Source organism: Cupressus sempervirens, chromosome 11 (assembly GCF_028749045.1).
Source record: "Cupressus sempervirens isolate cs-2001-9-10 chromosome 11, ASM2874904v1, whole genome shotgun sequence".
Taxonomy (NCBI): domain Eukaryota; kingdom Viridiplantae; phylum Streptophyta; class Pinopsida; order Cupressales; family Cupressaceae; genus Cupressus; species Cupressus sempervirens.
The window spans coordinates 477663751-477680653 of NC_143128.1; positions in this window are offsets into that span (position 1 = coordinate 477663751).

The following is a 16903-nucleotide window of genomic DNA, read 5'->3' on the forward strand; positions in this document are numbered from 1 at the left end:
ACTGGTCAACTCTACCTTAGGTCAGAGTCGAGGTTGTCCTTGACCTAGGTTAGGGTCAAGTTTGACCTTGACCCTTTAGGTCATCATTGACCTAGAAAGACAAAGTCTTCAATTTCTCAGAGAAAGTTTTCAAAAAGAAGCTAGAAATAGGGGGAGAAAAGCAGAATAGGGGGGAAACAACAAGATCCATGTAAAGACCTATTCAAGGTTCTTGACATGACCTTGGACCACTTACTAAGATGGATAAATGCTCTTGTCATGAAAGTTCTTCCTGAAAGATCCTAGATGGATCTCTTCTATTGATCTGCTGTAATTTTATATTTTTAAATATGTTTTCTTGTTTATTTATGTTTTCTTGCAGAACTAGACAAAAGTGTAGAAAGGTTTGTTTGTTTTTGATGGTTTTATAACATAGAAAGAAATAGGGAACAATAACCATGAAACAAGACTAAAATAAATAAGGTATTCAATAAAAATTAGAATTATTACAAATTGTACTAGCCAATTATAGAGCCAAGCAATAAATTCAATGCATTTCCCAAAGCTCACATACAAATTTAATGCCAAACTAGAAGGTGAAGATTGTTCTCAAATCCAACATACATTTGGAGGTGAATACAAGCAATACTCTATAAACCACGTGGTGTATCTATTGCAAATGGCATCCCACAGGCTACAATGAACTACGTCCCAACTAGAAAGATAATATGCCATGCAAAAACCCCAATGAGAATTTATGCCTCTACCCTTAATCACCACACATAATTTCTAAGAGATTATGTGCCAAATATTTCTAAGGGCTATGTCCAAGCCAATCACTAACCTAAGGTTTGTGTCCTGGACTAGAAATTGCCCATTCAGAGAAAATTCATAAACAAGTTGTCAAATATGCAAAAGATGATCTTAGAATGAAGCTTATATCCCCTTATAACCCCTCTCAATTGAAAATTGAACCTTAAGTGTCTACAAGTGGTGTTGGGTAGTGAAAGTGTTATAATTTCTTATTTTAAAGTGGTCATGTTACTAAAAAATGACCTTTTTCCTCATAGATAAAAATCTATTCACTGAATTGCCTTGAGACCAAAGAGAAAGATTTAGAGAATTTTAAGACCTTTCCAACAAGCTATCACACCATAGGATGCACATCTAGATGAGGCCAAAAACTCCTTATTACTCCAAAATGACTAATAACTTAGCCTTATTTAATTATTAAACGCTAACTTAGGAAATACTAAAATATAACCCAAATAGCCACAAAATGTCCAATTGACATAAAAAATCATAAAATCATCCTGTCACCTATCTGTGACTAAAGTCAAAAATCAAGGATCTACTAGCAATCTCATCCCTAAAATCTAGGGATGCTCCTAAAATTTAGGAATTAAGCCCTAACCCTCTGAAACTGAACCCAAAGAGTAATCTCATGGAGACCCAACCCTGGGCAAGATCATTCATCCTAAAAAGTAGGAACTATCTCCTAAAAACAAGGAACATCTCCCAACTGATCAATAACTACTAGAAAATAAAGTCCCCAACACTGAATAACCATATTGAGTCTCTATCCAACCCTGTCAGCCTACAAGACCCCATAATAAGTTGACTCACATGTCTCTACTAGACTGAGCTAAAAGAGGGGACATGACAGTCCTCCCCTCTTGGAGATGCTTGACCACAAGAAATACAACACTAATCCTCCACTATCCTAAGAAATCCAAATACAAAGCACTAATCAACCCCAAACTTGAAGTGTCTTGTCAAGACAAACACACTCCCCACTATAAGGTGTAGAAGTGAAGTAGATCACATCGTCATAGTAGAGTATCCACCCCTAAATATCCTTGTGCCCAAGAATCCAAAAAAATGGCCATCCTATCCTCCTATCAAAATTTAGACCAGTAGTCAGACCTAAAATAGTCTTGTTATGTAACCCATCCCAAACCTCATATAATCTCCATGGAAAATCTAAGGCACCAACTCCTATGTGTTGAGATATTGAGGGACATGGGGTTATGATCAAATCACTATTACTATCTGAGTCTTGATTAGTAATCATACTCCTAGTTGATCCACCTTGAGATGGAAGTGGGCATGCCTTGAGCACGATCTTCCTTCTCCCAACCATAAACTCCAATTGTCTCACCCTAAAATCTTGGCTATATCTTCCCAAGTATTGCAACCACTATACACCCAAAACTACATCCGTGCCCCCTAGATCACACATGTAAAAGTCATCTATCAAGGTGTATCCCTTCATGCCTATTCTCAACTATGGAATACCCTTGATGCATTGTAGAGTAATACCATTGGCCAGAGTCACATCGATTCCTAGAAAATTGTGTGCTTGCAGACCACATCAATCTACCATTCTTGTATTTATAAAATTATGTGTAGACACACTGTCCACCAAAAAATACACAGTATGCCCATGGATCATACCTAAGATGTAGAAGAGGTGAATCATCGGTGTACCTGACAACATAGCCATAGTCCCCTATGTTGTGACTACTACCTTAGCATCTTCAAGATCAATTTGGACACCATCATCTTTGTCATTTATATCCTGAAACTCCTCATCGTCTGCATCTGATATGAACTTAATAAGATGTACCTTTCCTTTCCCAAGGCACCTATGTCCCGATATCCATGGCTCCTTACAAGAAAAACATAATTTCCTCCTCCTTAGTTCATTTCTAGAATCTAGGTCTACTTTGGGAGGTGGAGGTGGCATGTCCTTAGCCTCTAAAGGAGGTCTCTATGGTGCTTGTATGTTCCCTAATGGTTTCTTATTAGTATGATAAGAGGTAGGAGTGGTGTCCAATCTCAATGTCACATTCATAGCATCCTTAAGAGTGGCTGACTGGAAAGCATGAACCAATCCCTTAAGCCTATCCTAAAATCCCTAGCATCACACTATGCTTCTGTTTCATATCAGGTACCATAATTGTAATGTGTTGGAACTCATTAATATAAGCTTTTGCATGACCAGGTTGTCTTAGATGAGCTAACTCTCTATAGTAAAGTTCTATATCCTTAGGGTCAAACTGTGTAATGAGTCACTCAGTGAACTCAGCATAGGAATGTACTAAGGCATGATCTTGGGTAACCAATCCATGGTGCCACTGATAATAAGCAATCCCCTCTAGATGCAAAACAACAAATTGAATAGCCTCATGCTTAGGCATGGGTCATATTTAAAGATACATATCTAGCTTGTGAACCCAAGCTCATGCACTCGTATCTCCTGAGCCATTATATGTAGCTAATGTGATCTTCCCAGTAGCTCTATTAAGGTCATAGTTTTTCTGCTATTTTGGTGGTCTATAACCATGATCTCCCCTAAATCTAGTTGTATCTCTATGTTGTGTAGAATACTAGGGAAGAGGGAAGACATCCCTAACCTTAGGGGGTAGAGCTCCCCACTCAACTTTGGCTGCCAAAGCTAACTCCTAGAACCCCACCTCTGGTTGTTCCACCTATGCTAGCTATTTACTTGGTATGAACTGAGGAAGCAATGGTCTATTCATAGTAGGTGTATAATGGTGATGCCACCTAGAGAAATGAAGGGAGCTCCCAACTGAAGAATGGGACTGATGGTTGCGCTGACTACCAACCACTAAAACTGATCTACTTCACCCACCTCTGTGTCCACCCATCTCCAAATGCTCCAAGGTATCCTATAATCTGTCTAAAGCCTGAGCGATCCTGGGCTGAGTAGTGAATAGGGCTGATGTACCCTTGCTCAAGTTAAGCTCTCCTGTGTGTATAAAATCTATGTATCTCAGCTCTTGGATGTATAGATTTTTATTCAATCCACCAACTAGTGACTACCCAGATGCTAATATGAATTATCAAAACTTTTGATCTAGTACCCAGATGCCAAAATGAACTATCAAATCTTTTTAGCCAGTATTCAGATGCTAAAATGAATTATCAAAACTTATTATCCAATACCTAGATGCCAAAATGAATTATCAAAACTTCTTAGCCAGTACGCAGATGCTTAAATGAATTATCAAAACTTTTTATCCAATACCTAGATGCCAAAATGAATTATCAAAACTTTTTAGCTAGTACCCAGATGCAGAAATGAATTATCAAGACTTTTTCTGAAATCTATTGTGATAATTTCTCACAAACCCCACAGGCTGGCAGGATGTAAGCTCTGATACCACTGAAAGATCCCAAATGGATCTGTTCTGCTGATATGCGATAATTTTATATTTTTAAATCTATTTTCCTATTTATTTATGTTTTCTTGTAGAACTAGACATAAGTGCAAAAAGGTTTGTTTGTTTTTTTATGGTTGTATACCATAGAAAGGAATAGGGAACATCAATAATGAAACAAGACTGAAATAAATAAGGTATTTAGTAAAAATTAAAATTATTACAAATTATACCAGGCCGATTTGCCTAAATTGTACAACCAAGCAATAAATCCAATGCATTTCCCAAAGCTCACATACAAATTTAATGTCAAACTAGAAGGTGAAGATTATTCTCGAATCCAACATACATTTTGAGGTGAATACAAGCAAACTTTATACACCACGTGGTGTATCTACTACAAATGGCATCCCACAGGCTACAATGAACCATGTCCCAATTGGAAAGATAATATGCCATGCTAAAACCCCAATGAGAATTGATGCCTTTGTCCTTAATCACCACACACAATTTCTAAGAGATTTGGTGCCAAAGATTGCTGAGGGCTACGTCCTAGCCAATCACTAACCTAAGGTTTGCGTCCTAGACTAGAAATTGCCTATTCAGTGCAAATTCATAAACATTTTGTCGAATATGAAAAAGATTATCTTAGAATGAAGCTTCTATCTCCTTCTTACCCCTCTCAATTGCAAATCAAACCCTAAGTGTCTCCAAGTGGCATTGGGTAGTGAAAATGTTATAATTTCTTATTTTAAAGTGGTCATGTTACTAGAAAATAACCTTTTTCCTCATAGACAGAAATCTATTCACTGAATTTCCTTGAGACCAAAGAGAAAGATTTAGAGAATTTTGAGACCTTTCCAATGAGTTATCACACCATAGGATGTGCATCCATATGAGGCTAAAAACCCCTTATTACTCCAAAATGGCTAATAACTTAACCTTATTTAATTATTAAATGCTAACTTAGGAAATATTAAAAATATAACCCAAATAGCCACAAAAAGTCCAACCGATATCACAAACCATAAAATCATCCTGTCACTTGTGACTAAAGTCAAAAATCAAGAATCCACTGGCAGTCTTATCCCTAAAATCTAGCGATGCTCCTAAAATTTAGGAAACAAGCCTTAACCCTCTAAAATTGAACCCAAAGAATAATCTCATGGAGACCCAACCCTAGGCAAGATCATACCTCCTAAAAAGTAGGAACTGCCTCCTAAAAATAAGGAGCATCTCCCAACTAATCAATAACTACCAGAACATCAAGTCCCCAACATTGAATAACCATATTGGGTCTCTATCCAACCCCGTTAGCCTACAAGACCCCATAATAAGCTAACTCACATGTCTCTACTAGACTGAGCTAAAAGAAGGGACATGACACTTCCATTTTAAGATGATACATAACCCAATAAACATTGTCACATTTTATCTTATTAGTCAATTTTATTGATCCTTTTCCTTTCACAAGACATGATAAACCATTACCAAATGTAACACAACCACTCTTGTAGGGTCTAATGTTCTCAAATTTACTTTTATCACTAGTCATGTGATTTGAATGACCACTATCAATTATCCACTTATCACATTTGTTCACATATGAGATTAATGTAGTTTTATCATCTTCATCAGAATCTTCTTTCATAGCAACATAGACTTCTTCTTCATCATTACTTTTAGATTCATTATCAATTTCTTCTTCAGCAATGTAACAATATTTCTTACCTTTGTATTTGTATTACTTGTTTCTCTTTTTTTCTTAGTCATCTCTTCTCTCTTTGTACTTGCTTTCCCTCTTATCATCCTTGACTTCTCTATCATGACATCTTGCAACAATATGACCAACATTGTTGCATGAAAAATAGATTATAGGAAATTTACCTTTCTATTTCCCTTTGTCTCTTGGAAGTCTCCTAGCAATAAATGTAATACCCCACCAAAAAACCCAAAAGATATTAACCTATTATGTCACTAAGTTTGCTAAACATTTTTTTTAAAGATTAAAACAAACAAGAGATAACATAGTAGAAGCAATAAATCACATGCATACATCAGAAATAAATTAATAGTTACATCTCTTAAGGGTTTCATAATGTTGAAGCACATACATAAGTTTTATTAAGATTAATCTGATAAGTAAACAAAGTCCATGTCATAGAATAACCACATGTGCAAAAACACACCTGAAAGAATATACATGTACATATGATGCCACATGGCATAACCAAAATGAATAATCATCCTCTGTACAAGTCACATGGCATAAAATGCTAAAATAATATACATCATAAAAAGAAAACACATCTCATAAGATCTCCAATAATCAAGTATAGTATATCAAAATATGACCATCAAACATAAACACTAGATCGAAAGAATGGAACAATTGCACAAGTCTATCAAGCAAGATCATCTGGCTATCGAATCTCAATGGTATAAGAAACACTACAACCTGACCTTGTGAAAGCTAAATGTACCACTCCCATTGTGCTAAGAAGATAATCTCAAGTCCCATACAAATAACAATCCAAAAGTTAAACACGAATCTAGATCAAGGAATCATAATAGGACTCTATCTCAAAGGTACCAAGACACAAGAAACATCTAATCCTAGAGGTAACAAAGACATGTAAGAAACCTAATATGCATGTGGGAAAGTGTCATAACATGAGCCAACTCTAAGGTTACTCTAGCAGCCTCTCTGGTGCAAGGCCTCACCCAATTCGTCATAGTACCAATGAGATAATTGCATTATGGTGATTTCAATCCTATGTTTTGATACACTTTTGAGACTGTAGGGTTATGTCATTTTAATATCTACATTTTGATGATCCACAATTACCTCTACATATTATGACCTAATTGATGCATTTAATGATTCTATTTCATGTTGTAAGCTATTGACATTGCTCTAATAGGAATTGAATGGTAGAAATGCTTGTAATATAAGAAGGTTAAGTTGAAGTGGAAATTAGAGTTAAAAGATAAATTTTGTTATGCATTGAGACCTAACTCGCATACCTAGGGATTCAATAGTTATGGATTCAGCATCTTGTCGTAGACTATGAAGTTATTTAGAATATTAAATTGACCATGTTATGTTGATAAGTAAAGTTTTATTTTATAGTGTTTTGAACATTTTACATGGAAATTATTAGAAGAAGTAATGCAATTAAAAGGAATGAAGTACGAAACTCAAATGTCGAATATGATATGTAAGTTTTGATATTTTAATAATTTGAAGATTATATTTGAAATGATTAAGAAAGGGAAAGTTAATTTGAGATGATGAAATATATGCAAGCCTAATGTTGAATGAGATAATGATTTATTTTACATATGCTTATATGATTTTCTTGGACTACTGACACTCGAGTTAAGTGTGCAGGAATTTGACCATGGGTTAAAGGGGAATTAAGGCTCAAACTACTACAAACGTGACATAGCCAAGGTTGAATCAGTGGAAAAGATTCAAACCTCATTGTAATGTGTTTTATTTTGTATATGTGAATTGTATGTGTGCATAGTAGCCTAGTTCATGTATTATTGTAAAACAAGTCATTTTTAATATAATGTGATATTTTGTGCGTGTCACTTGACACTTGTGTTGTCCATGTGTAGATGCCATGTCATTTAGGGTTTGTCAAGTAGTAACCTAACCTAAACCTAACCCCGATGAAGAACCCAAGTTAACCTCACATAGAAAAATGCCTTGAGGAGTCTCAATCAAAGGAAATTCGAATTTGGACTTGGCTATGGTTTTTAGGGGTCATTAGGTGGTCCCAAAGTGTCTTTTATGTGAGATTAAGTTATCCATATGATAGTACAACAAGTTAGAGGCCTAATTTTGATCATGTGAGTGCCTAGACAACCTAGAGGGCCCATTTACCCATGCATTCTTCCATCAATTTGAATTTGGGGTTGTCATATCTATGTTCCCACTAAGTCAAATAGAAGAGGTTGGAGGAGACAAGTTGGTAAGAAGGAGAGGCTTTATTAGGGGGTCTTGGCCCAACTAGTGGGGCATCTACCCACTCTCTAATTTGAGAGATAATTAGGTTTTGGAGGGAGAGGAGGGGAGCTCTACTGCAACTATCCTTACCCTAGCTTGGACCAAGGTTGGTATCTCAAACTTTCTTCCTTTCCATTGCTTTCTTTTAGCATGGTTAAGCAAATCTGCAAGAGTGGAGTTTATCAATGGAGTATGCATTGCATTGCATTGTGGAGTAGCATTCATGTGAGTGTTTGAATGGTGTTCATTCCATTTAGATTAGTGTGACACCATTGTGCATCTTGTTGCATTGTGGAGCATTGTGAGTATGAGGTTTGGATTTCCTCATTTTCCTTGTTTTATTATGGGTGTTGATATTATGTTGTGATAATGTGATGTGCTCTTGAAAATTTCTTGTTTTATTTCTACTTGGTTTTGTTTTCTTGGTTGTGCTTGAGTGTTGTTATGGGTGTGGGACTTACACTCACCCTTGTGGGAAGGGAAGAGAAGTCTAGGGTGAACAGTCAACAGTTGGATTGCATAGTTGATGACCTTGGAGTATGGGCTCCATTGTATGCCATTGTCATATTCATATTTTTCCTTGGGGGAGGATAAGGAAAAAAAATAGAAATGGTGAGAAAGGAAGTAAATGAAGTATGGGGTTTTAGGAAGCTAAAGCTGTTGGTTGTGTGTGGTGGAGGATGTTGTGTTGGTAGTGTGTGTGGTGGAAGATGTTTATGAAGCCTCGAAAGGGCATGATATTATGAAGCCTCAAAAGGGCCTTGTATTTTGTTGATTTAGCCCCGAAAGGGCATGATTTTTATGGCAGATATGATATGAAATGGTAAACCTCCTTGTGTTTCCACCTTCACCCTATGTTCAAGGTTCCAATGGTGAACCTTTGTGAAATATCCTTGGAATGGGATTTTTTGAATTTTTGGTATGTGGTTTATATGTTTCTTACAAGTGTGTATGTGAATCTCGGTTTGAGCCTTGTTCCCCTAGCGCGGGGGTGGTCTCTTTGAGGCCTATGGTTGGGTGGAAGGCACCCATGGTCCTTGTTGTTTTGTTGTGATGCATTTGCAGGTTCTTAGAGAAAATTCTTGGAAACTTGGAGTCCTGGTTATCTTCCATGTGCACAGGAGGAGAAGACAATATTGCATTGAGATGAGATAGAGAGAAAAACTCCATCTTGTTATGTGAGCCTAAATGTATTGTAAGAGAAAGCTACTGTCTTAGTTTGATTGTCAATGGAAAGGTTGTGAGTGCTCATGTGTAGTGAAAGTATTTTCCATTGTGCACATTTTGATATGTTGACTTCACCACCTTTTGTGTATCATGAGAGTATCACTGAAGATTAATTCATTGTAATGATATTGTTGTTTTATTGGATAGTAACACAAATCAGGAATTCAAAAATATTTGATGCTCTTGAGTGGAATGCAAAAGAAATTTGATATCTTAGAAGAGATATATTGATAGGAAGATTATCCTTGTTGAATGTTATCTCAAGTTCTATAGCATATTAGTTGAGTTCTAGTTAAATCTTGCATAAGAATACTCTAGTTGCTTGAAGTCTAGTGTTGAGATAGGAGTAGTTATAAAGTTGCAATTGGTAGTAATAGTTTTTGAAGATAGCTTAATTTCATGGAGATTGATGATTTGAAGTATTTGATTATTTGATACAATAAAATTTCTAGAGATCTATTTTGAAATATGATTTCATTAGCAATATGATGGGTTAATTTATGAAATATTATTTATTAATGTCTATGTATGGTGCAATTATAAACCAACACCAATTCAATTTTTAACAGTTATTGAGAATGCATGGAAGAAGCTAGTTAAATAGCAAAGTTTAAACGAAACCTGAAGGTGTATGTTTATATTCTAGAAAATGTATGGACAAACTAAAAAAAAGACTCCTTTGTTTACAGACAATAAAAAAATAGAATTGAAATAGAATAAATTCATTATTTAACCCACCTAGCCGTTCACTCCTTTCATCTACCACCAACCAAGACAATGACTAAGACAAGAATATATTAATTAAAAAAAAAAAAAAAAAACCACCTAGGTGATTCAATGCCTTAGAAATATGAATGTATACAACATCTATGCTAAAACCCATCATGATCTTGACATGTGTCAGAAATCATCCACCAAGTGTTAAAGGCGACTTGTCCTCATGCAAATTTCAACATAGTATACTTTACACCTTTTCCACCCATGATATCTTGCCTAGGAAAAGACCCATCTGCAGCAATTAATGGCTTTGGTGGAAATTGACTAGTATGGGTAGTTGGAGAAGTAATTGTTTTTGCACAAAGTACTTGTCTTAATGTTGACTTTGGGTATGGTTACGTAAGCTGAAAAAGCTTATTTGTAATCCTATTAACTTCCTTCTACACGCCTACCAAACATTATGCAAAGAGATTTTGAGAAGTCTTAAACTATCTTGTCTCCCTCCTCATCCACGCTGCAAGGCAATGATGTAAGGCATGTGGTTCCATGTTTAGAAAATTGACTTGGGGTTTTGGAAAGATGATGGGGTAAGATAGAATAGGTAGATTTAGATAGAACGAGTTGGAAAGTTAAGCATAATGTAATTAATGGCAAGGTGATAGAAGTAATGTTATTAAAGTTGATAGAAGTAATGTTATTAATAATAATGTTAGTAATAGAAAATTAGGAATGTTAATTATAGAAGGTAAAAAAAATTAAAAATGTTAATACTAGAAAATTGATAGATGAATATCTCTAAAGTTAAGTAGGGAGGTGGTATACTCTTATTCAATAAGAAGCTATATATAAAATTTGTGAAACAAATGATTAATACTATATAATAATAATTAATTAAAGGGGTAGTCAATTTGAGATAAGGTTAAATGAAGAATTAAATGATTGACTTAAATTAGGAGACTAAGTTGGAAGGTGGTGTGAGATGGAGTAAGCCTAGCATAGCATAGGACGGAATAAAAGAAAATCAATAATTGTAAGGCAAGTCTTTATGATACATTGTGCTAACTTGAAGTATGAGCATTAATTAAATTATGGATTTTGTAATTAGTTAATATGAGTAAGATTTTAACGATTAGGTTTTAAGTTTAGTATAGGATTAGAGTGGATAGGATGTGGTAGTTATTATGATTGTGATAAACAAAATGTTTAGCATTTGTGTTTCTAGGATATAGAAAGTAGAAGATACTTTTTTTGTATATCTTTTAAATATAAATGGGTTATGCCCCCTTAGATATACCTAATGTAAATTAAATTCAATATGGAATAATTTTAGAAGATATCATGTTCATGAGTGTGCCCTAGTATGGATTGTTATGCATAGGAATAATATGTATATTTAAATATATATTTGTCTTAGTGAATGCTTAAATAGGTAATAACTATGGCTTAAGCTATGAGTCAGATTTGATATTAAAGTTAAGTGATGAATATTTCTATGGAATATGTTCAACTCATAATATTAGACGATTGAAGTTATATTAGAATATAGGTAGTAATACCGATGGAATTAAGATGGTTAGTTAGGATTTAACACACTTAAATGATAGGTAGTCAAAAAAAAAAAAAAAATTGTTTGCATTTTTGTCCATATATTTTGGGCATGACATCTGGAGTCTAACCCCTTGGTGACTTTATGTGGTATCAATGTCCTTTCTTATAAGCAAGGCATACTAACAAGGCAAGGTCAAAACCAAGCATCCTCTCTACTCCTATCCTAGCCTATACTAACACTCAAGGCATGGGCTAGGTAAAATATTAACTCTTGTTAATTTATTTTAACCCATTTAATGAAATGCTATCACTTATTAACACAACTTACAATGGGTTACCCAAGAAGCCTCTTTAGGGCTCTGACTTCCATTGCAAGCTACTTCCTAGCATACACATAGATAACCTACCCTAAGCTCATAAAAACATATCTCATAAAATTACAATATTCACCTCACTCCTATACAAGAAACTAGAAAAAATTAATATATAAATCACAATATTCACCTCAGTCCTATACAAGCAACTAGAAAGCACCAATAGATAAATAATAATATTCACATCAGTCCTATACAAGCAATTGGTAAGCACCAATAGGTAAATCACAATATTCACTTTAGATCTATACAAGCAACTGAAAAATACTAATAAATAACTAATCAAAAACCTCATAGGTTATACCAAGAAAATCAAAAAAGAACTCGATCTCATGACACAAACTCATGGATATAACACATTGGTTGGGAATAACATAATCATGACAAAATAACATCACATAAAACACATCACAAAAACAACCACTTGCCAAGCCTCTAGTAAATATGTCTTTCTGGTCAAACTACTAGGCTTCTGCCAAACCCACCACAAAATAAAACATGACATCTCAACATGCATTTAAAACAAGTATAGTTATTTAGTCTTTTTTTTAGTTTTTTTAAAATTAATTTTTATTTTAAATATAATTCCATAAAAATCAACTTGTGTCAAATTCAAGTTTTCATTTCATAATCATTTCAAGTTGGATAGAGGTTATCAATCATGCAATATTACCATGTTATTAATTTAAATAATCTTAAGTCATGAATGATTTAATTAATAATATAAATGTATATTATTAGATTAAATCTCAATATCAATTTCATTTTTAAAATATTAATTTGAATTCTATTTAAGTCTAATATTAATATTTACTTTTCCTTTAATTCATAATGTAACTCGAGATAACTCAAATTTGAAATTATAGTTAAGTTATCTACAATTTCTTTCATAATATTAAATATCCATAACTAGATGATTATATAGTGAACTCAACTATAACTTCTCTTAAAATATAACTAAATTACAATTATTTATTTATTAACTTCCCACTTGCATTAATAAATATAAAATCATTTATATGCAACTAATAGTTTAACTAAACTTAAAGATTCTTTAATACCAACATCCACTTCATAACTAAATGAGTAGTATTAATTTACTTTTCAAAATTAAATAAATAATAATAATTTTTTTCAAAAAATTAAATTAATTTTTGGAATAAATAAATAATTCCAACAAAAAAGTTTTTTTTTAAGAAGTAATAAATTCAAAAAATATATTATATTTTTATAAAATAAAAATAAATATACAATTAGTACTTTCACATGCATTTGATCTCTCAAATCACACAACCATACTATACTTAATTTGTTATATTTAGCATTTTTTTTTCACATGCATCTATAAGTTTAGCTACAACATGCTTTTCTCTCAATTAATATTTTTATTTTCTGATAAATTTTGTAATTAAATTATTTCAGATATAAGAAGAATATTTATCTTTATTTTAAAAAGTCATAATAATCATATGACAAATTTAAAGTTCAAACCCTAGCTATTCAATTTGTTGTTTTCTTCTAATTTTCTATAATCAAATTAGAAAGGGTTTTAAAAGAATATAGTCGTCATAGTTTTCTAAATTTTTTTACAATTTTCCTTTGTCACATTTTTTTGATTAGTAAGTTTTTTCTTTTCAAAATTTACAACATAATTCTTTATCTAAAGATTAATACAATAAATTAATAAGTGTTATGAAAGCATCCAGGAAGACACGAAGTAGATAGATCTTTCAATAAAATTTTACAATGCATTTTCAAGCCCTACCACAAAACAATAGCTAAAATCTGAAACAACCTATGAATGCATGCAAATCCAAACCCTGCAAAGCTTTCAACAATTCTTTTGCTCCAATTCCAAATTTTGCTCCCCAAAACCTATATGTGGAGAAATCAACTCAAATATCCTAATAAAGAATTTCTCAACCTAGGATTTTAGTTTTATGAACATGCAAAAGCTTTTCTTTTATTATTTTAATTTCTTAATTTAATTTTTTGTGCATACTTTTTTGTTTTGATTATAATAAAATTTATTTAAATTATTCTCACTTGCATTTATTAAATAATAAGATGTAATTAGAAAGTATATTTATTAATTTAACTAATAATAATATTTAGAGATCATTATTAAAATGAAACTTTTAAATTAATTATTATTTAATCAAATAAATATAACTACGCCAAATTTAGACTCTAAATTAAATCTTTAAATTTATTTCTTTTATTTTTCAATTAATTAAATATAATTAAAAATTGTTTTTTTAATAAATTTTTTGTTAAATTAAATCATTTAATAATATCTTTAATTGACTTAATTATAACTAAAAATCACAATAGACCCACAAACCAAAACAAAAAAACTCATATAAAAGATAAAGTACAAATTCAACTCAAAGGGTCAAAAATATTGAATTCAAATCACTTGAGAAATTCAAATGGGTACATAACTCAAATACTTGTCTTGTATTTTAGGACAATTGGCTCAAGTTTAGGATTTGAACTTGAGAACTATCTCCCCTCTTTTACCATTGAGATAATGTGATAGGCCATGCTCATCCTAGCAATTCAGGGAAGTTGATGCCTGATACCTACAATTTGCATAGAGTTGAACATGTATATATGCATATATATATCTAAACTAAATAAGAAATTGCAGGAAGTGGTACATTGTGTAGATCTCGACTAGTAAGTGACTATGACTCCCTCTCTCAACCACATCAAAAATGTCAAACATAAACTAAAACATACATGTACACCCTACATATGCAAGTATGAGGTAAATAGCCATAGAAAATCAAAATCATCCATCTAACTATCATAATGAAATAACTAAAATCACTATATGAACATATGAAGCATCATCATTGAAGAATAAACATGAAAATATCAAGTAACCAAGTATCAAGTAGCTCATCAAATATATGAAATAACATCAATCAAATCAGGTAACCAAATGCCACTAAATCATAACACACAACCATAAAAGATGGCCTAAAAGAATTCAACAATAAAACATGAAAAGAAAACTAGGGGTAGGCACTACAATCAGTGCTTCAAGCTCATCAAGTTCATCATTAGAAGTATCACTATCACTTTTCACATATTTTCTTTTTTCCTTTCTTACCAAGAACAAATTGTGATTTTAAAGAAGATTCAATAGAGGTAGGAGAAAAGTTATCAAAATTTGACATCTCAAAAGTAGTAAGCATACCAATCACACCTTCTAGGGTTAGGTCATTACTTGGAGTACATCTTAGTTCTTGTATTACAGAGACCCTTATAGCATAGATAGGAAAATAGCTCTTAATGCCTTGCTGATTACAGTGTCATCATCAATCTTTTCATTGGTTCCTCTTATAACATTTACAACATATTTGATTCTTTCACAATACTTGACTATATTCTCACCTTCTATCATTCTCATTTCATCAAACTTACCTCTCAACCTCTATAAATTTTCTCTCAAGATATTTTTGTCTCATTCATAGATGATCTGCAATGTATCTCACATTTTTTAAGCATTCTTGCAGGTTTTAATACCATCAAACTTAACATATCTTAGGGATGAAGCTATCACCAACATAGCTTGGTTGTGTTCATGATTTTCTTTCATCTATTAAGTTGTTAGACAAAAAACTATTATTTCCACATATGCATTGTCCACAAAATGTATTGCATCATCTCCAATTCCTTCTAGATGTAGCCTCATCAAAATTTTCCATGCAAGAAAGTTCTCTTTGTTCAATCTTGGCACCTCCTTTTTGTACATCTTGATCTTTAGCTTCAAGTACCATCAAAATTATCTCTATAAGCTCCAATGATCTAATACCAATTTTAAGAATGTGTAGAATAACTAAGAGAGGCTGAATCAAATATCCAAGGTCCAAATGTATCAAGTGAACAAACAAACACTTAAATAAATTTAGATCTTAACATTCAATAGCTCAACCTCTATAGCAAATTTTTAGTAACATGAACTAGCAGTCCACTATCCTAAATATAATAGAAACAACTTCAGATCTTAACATTTAATAGCTTAGCCTTTATAGAAAATTTTTAGTAATATGAACTAGCAGTTCACTATCCTAAATATAATAGACTTGCAAAATGTTATCATTAACAGTAAATCATCACACATAACATCCACACAAGTTTGATACTAGGATTTAACATGAAAATCCAATTTGGGAAAAACCATCAATAATATGTCACCAATCTTTTACTCTTTTGAAGTGAGCTCTATTAGGAGCCAACCCTATTAAAGGTTACAAAACACACTATTAAATGCGACCTTGTTAAGTTAAAAGATTTAATCACCCTATTAGGAGTGGCCTTGTTAGATGACTTTATAACATTCTATTAGAATGCCACCTTAATTAAAGGAGTTACATATGACTGTTAGGTCAACTTTGATTAAGGGATTTGAAACTAATACAATGGTTAGAAAGTAACAATAGGTTTTCATCTAACAAATATAACTCGCTTTGCAAATATAGATCTTAGTTTGTCTCAAATTTTTATCTGTTGACAAACCTTCATTGTCATCTCAGTCTCTAATTCACTTAGAAACACTTCAAGAAATCACCCTTCACCTCTTGTCAACTCTTCTCAGCCATCTTCTTAAGTTCTCTAGTCAATAGCATCAACAACTACTCCATCCTTTAACACCTTGTAAAGGTGTTAAAGGATGTTAGCCCTTGTACCTCCTTAAATAGGAAATTCCAATCTTTTTTTGCTTAAAACCACTAGAGATCTTAGGGTTACAATCTGATTCAATACATACAATGAATCTATCCACCTCATTGTTCATCCTCTTCTTTTATAGAAACTTCTCCAAACTTCTTTGTGAATCCTTG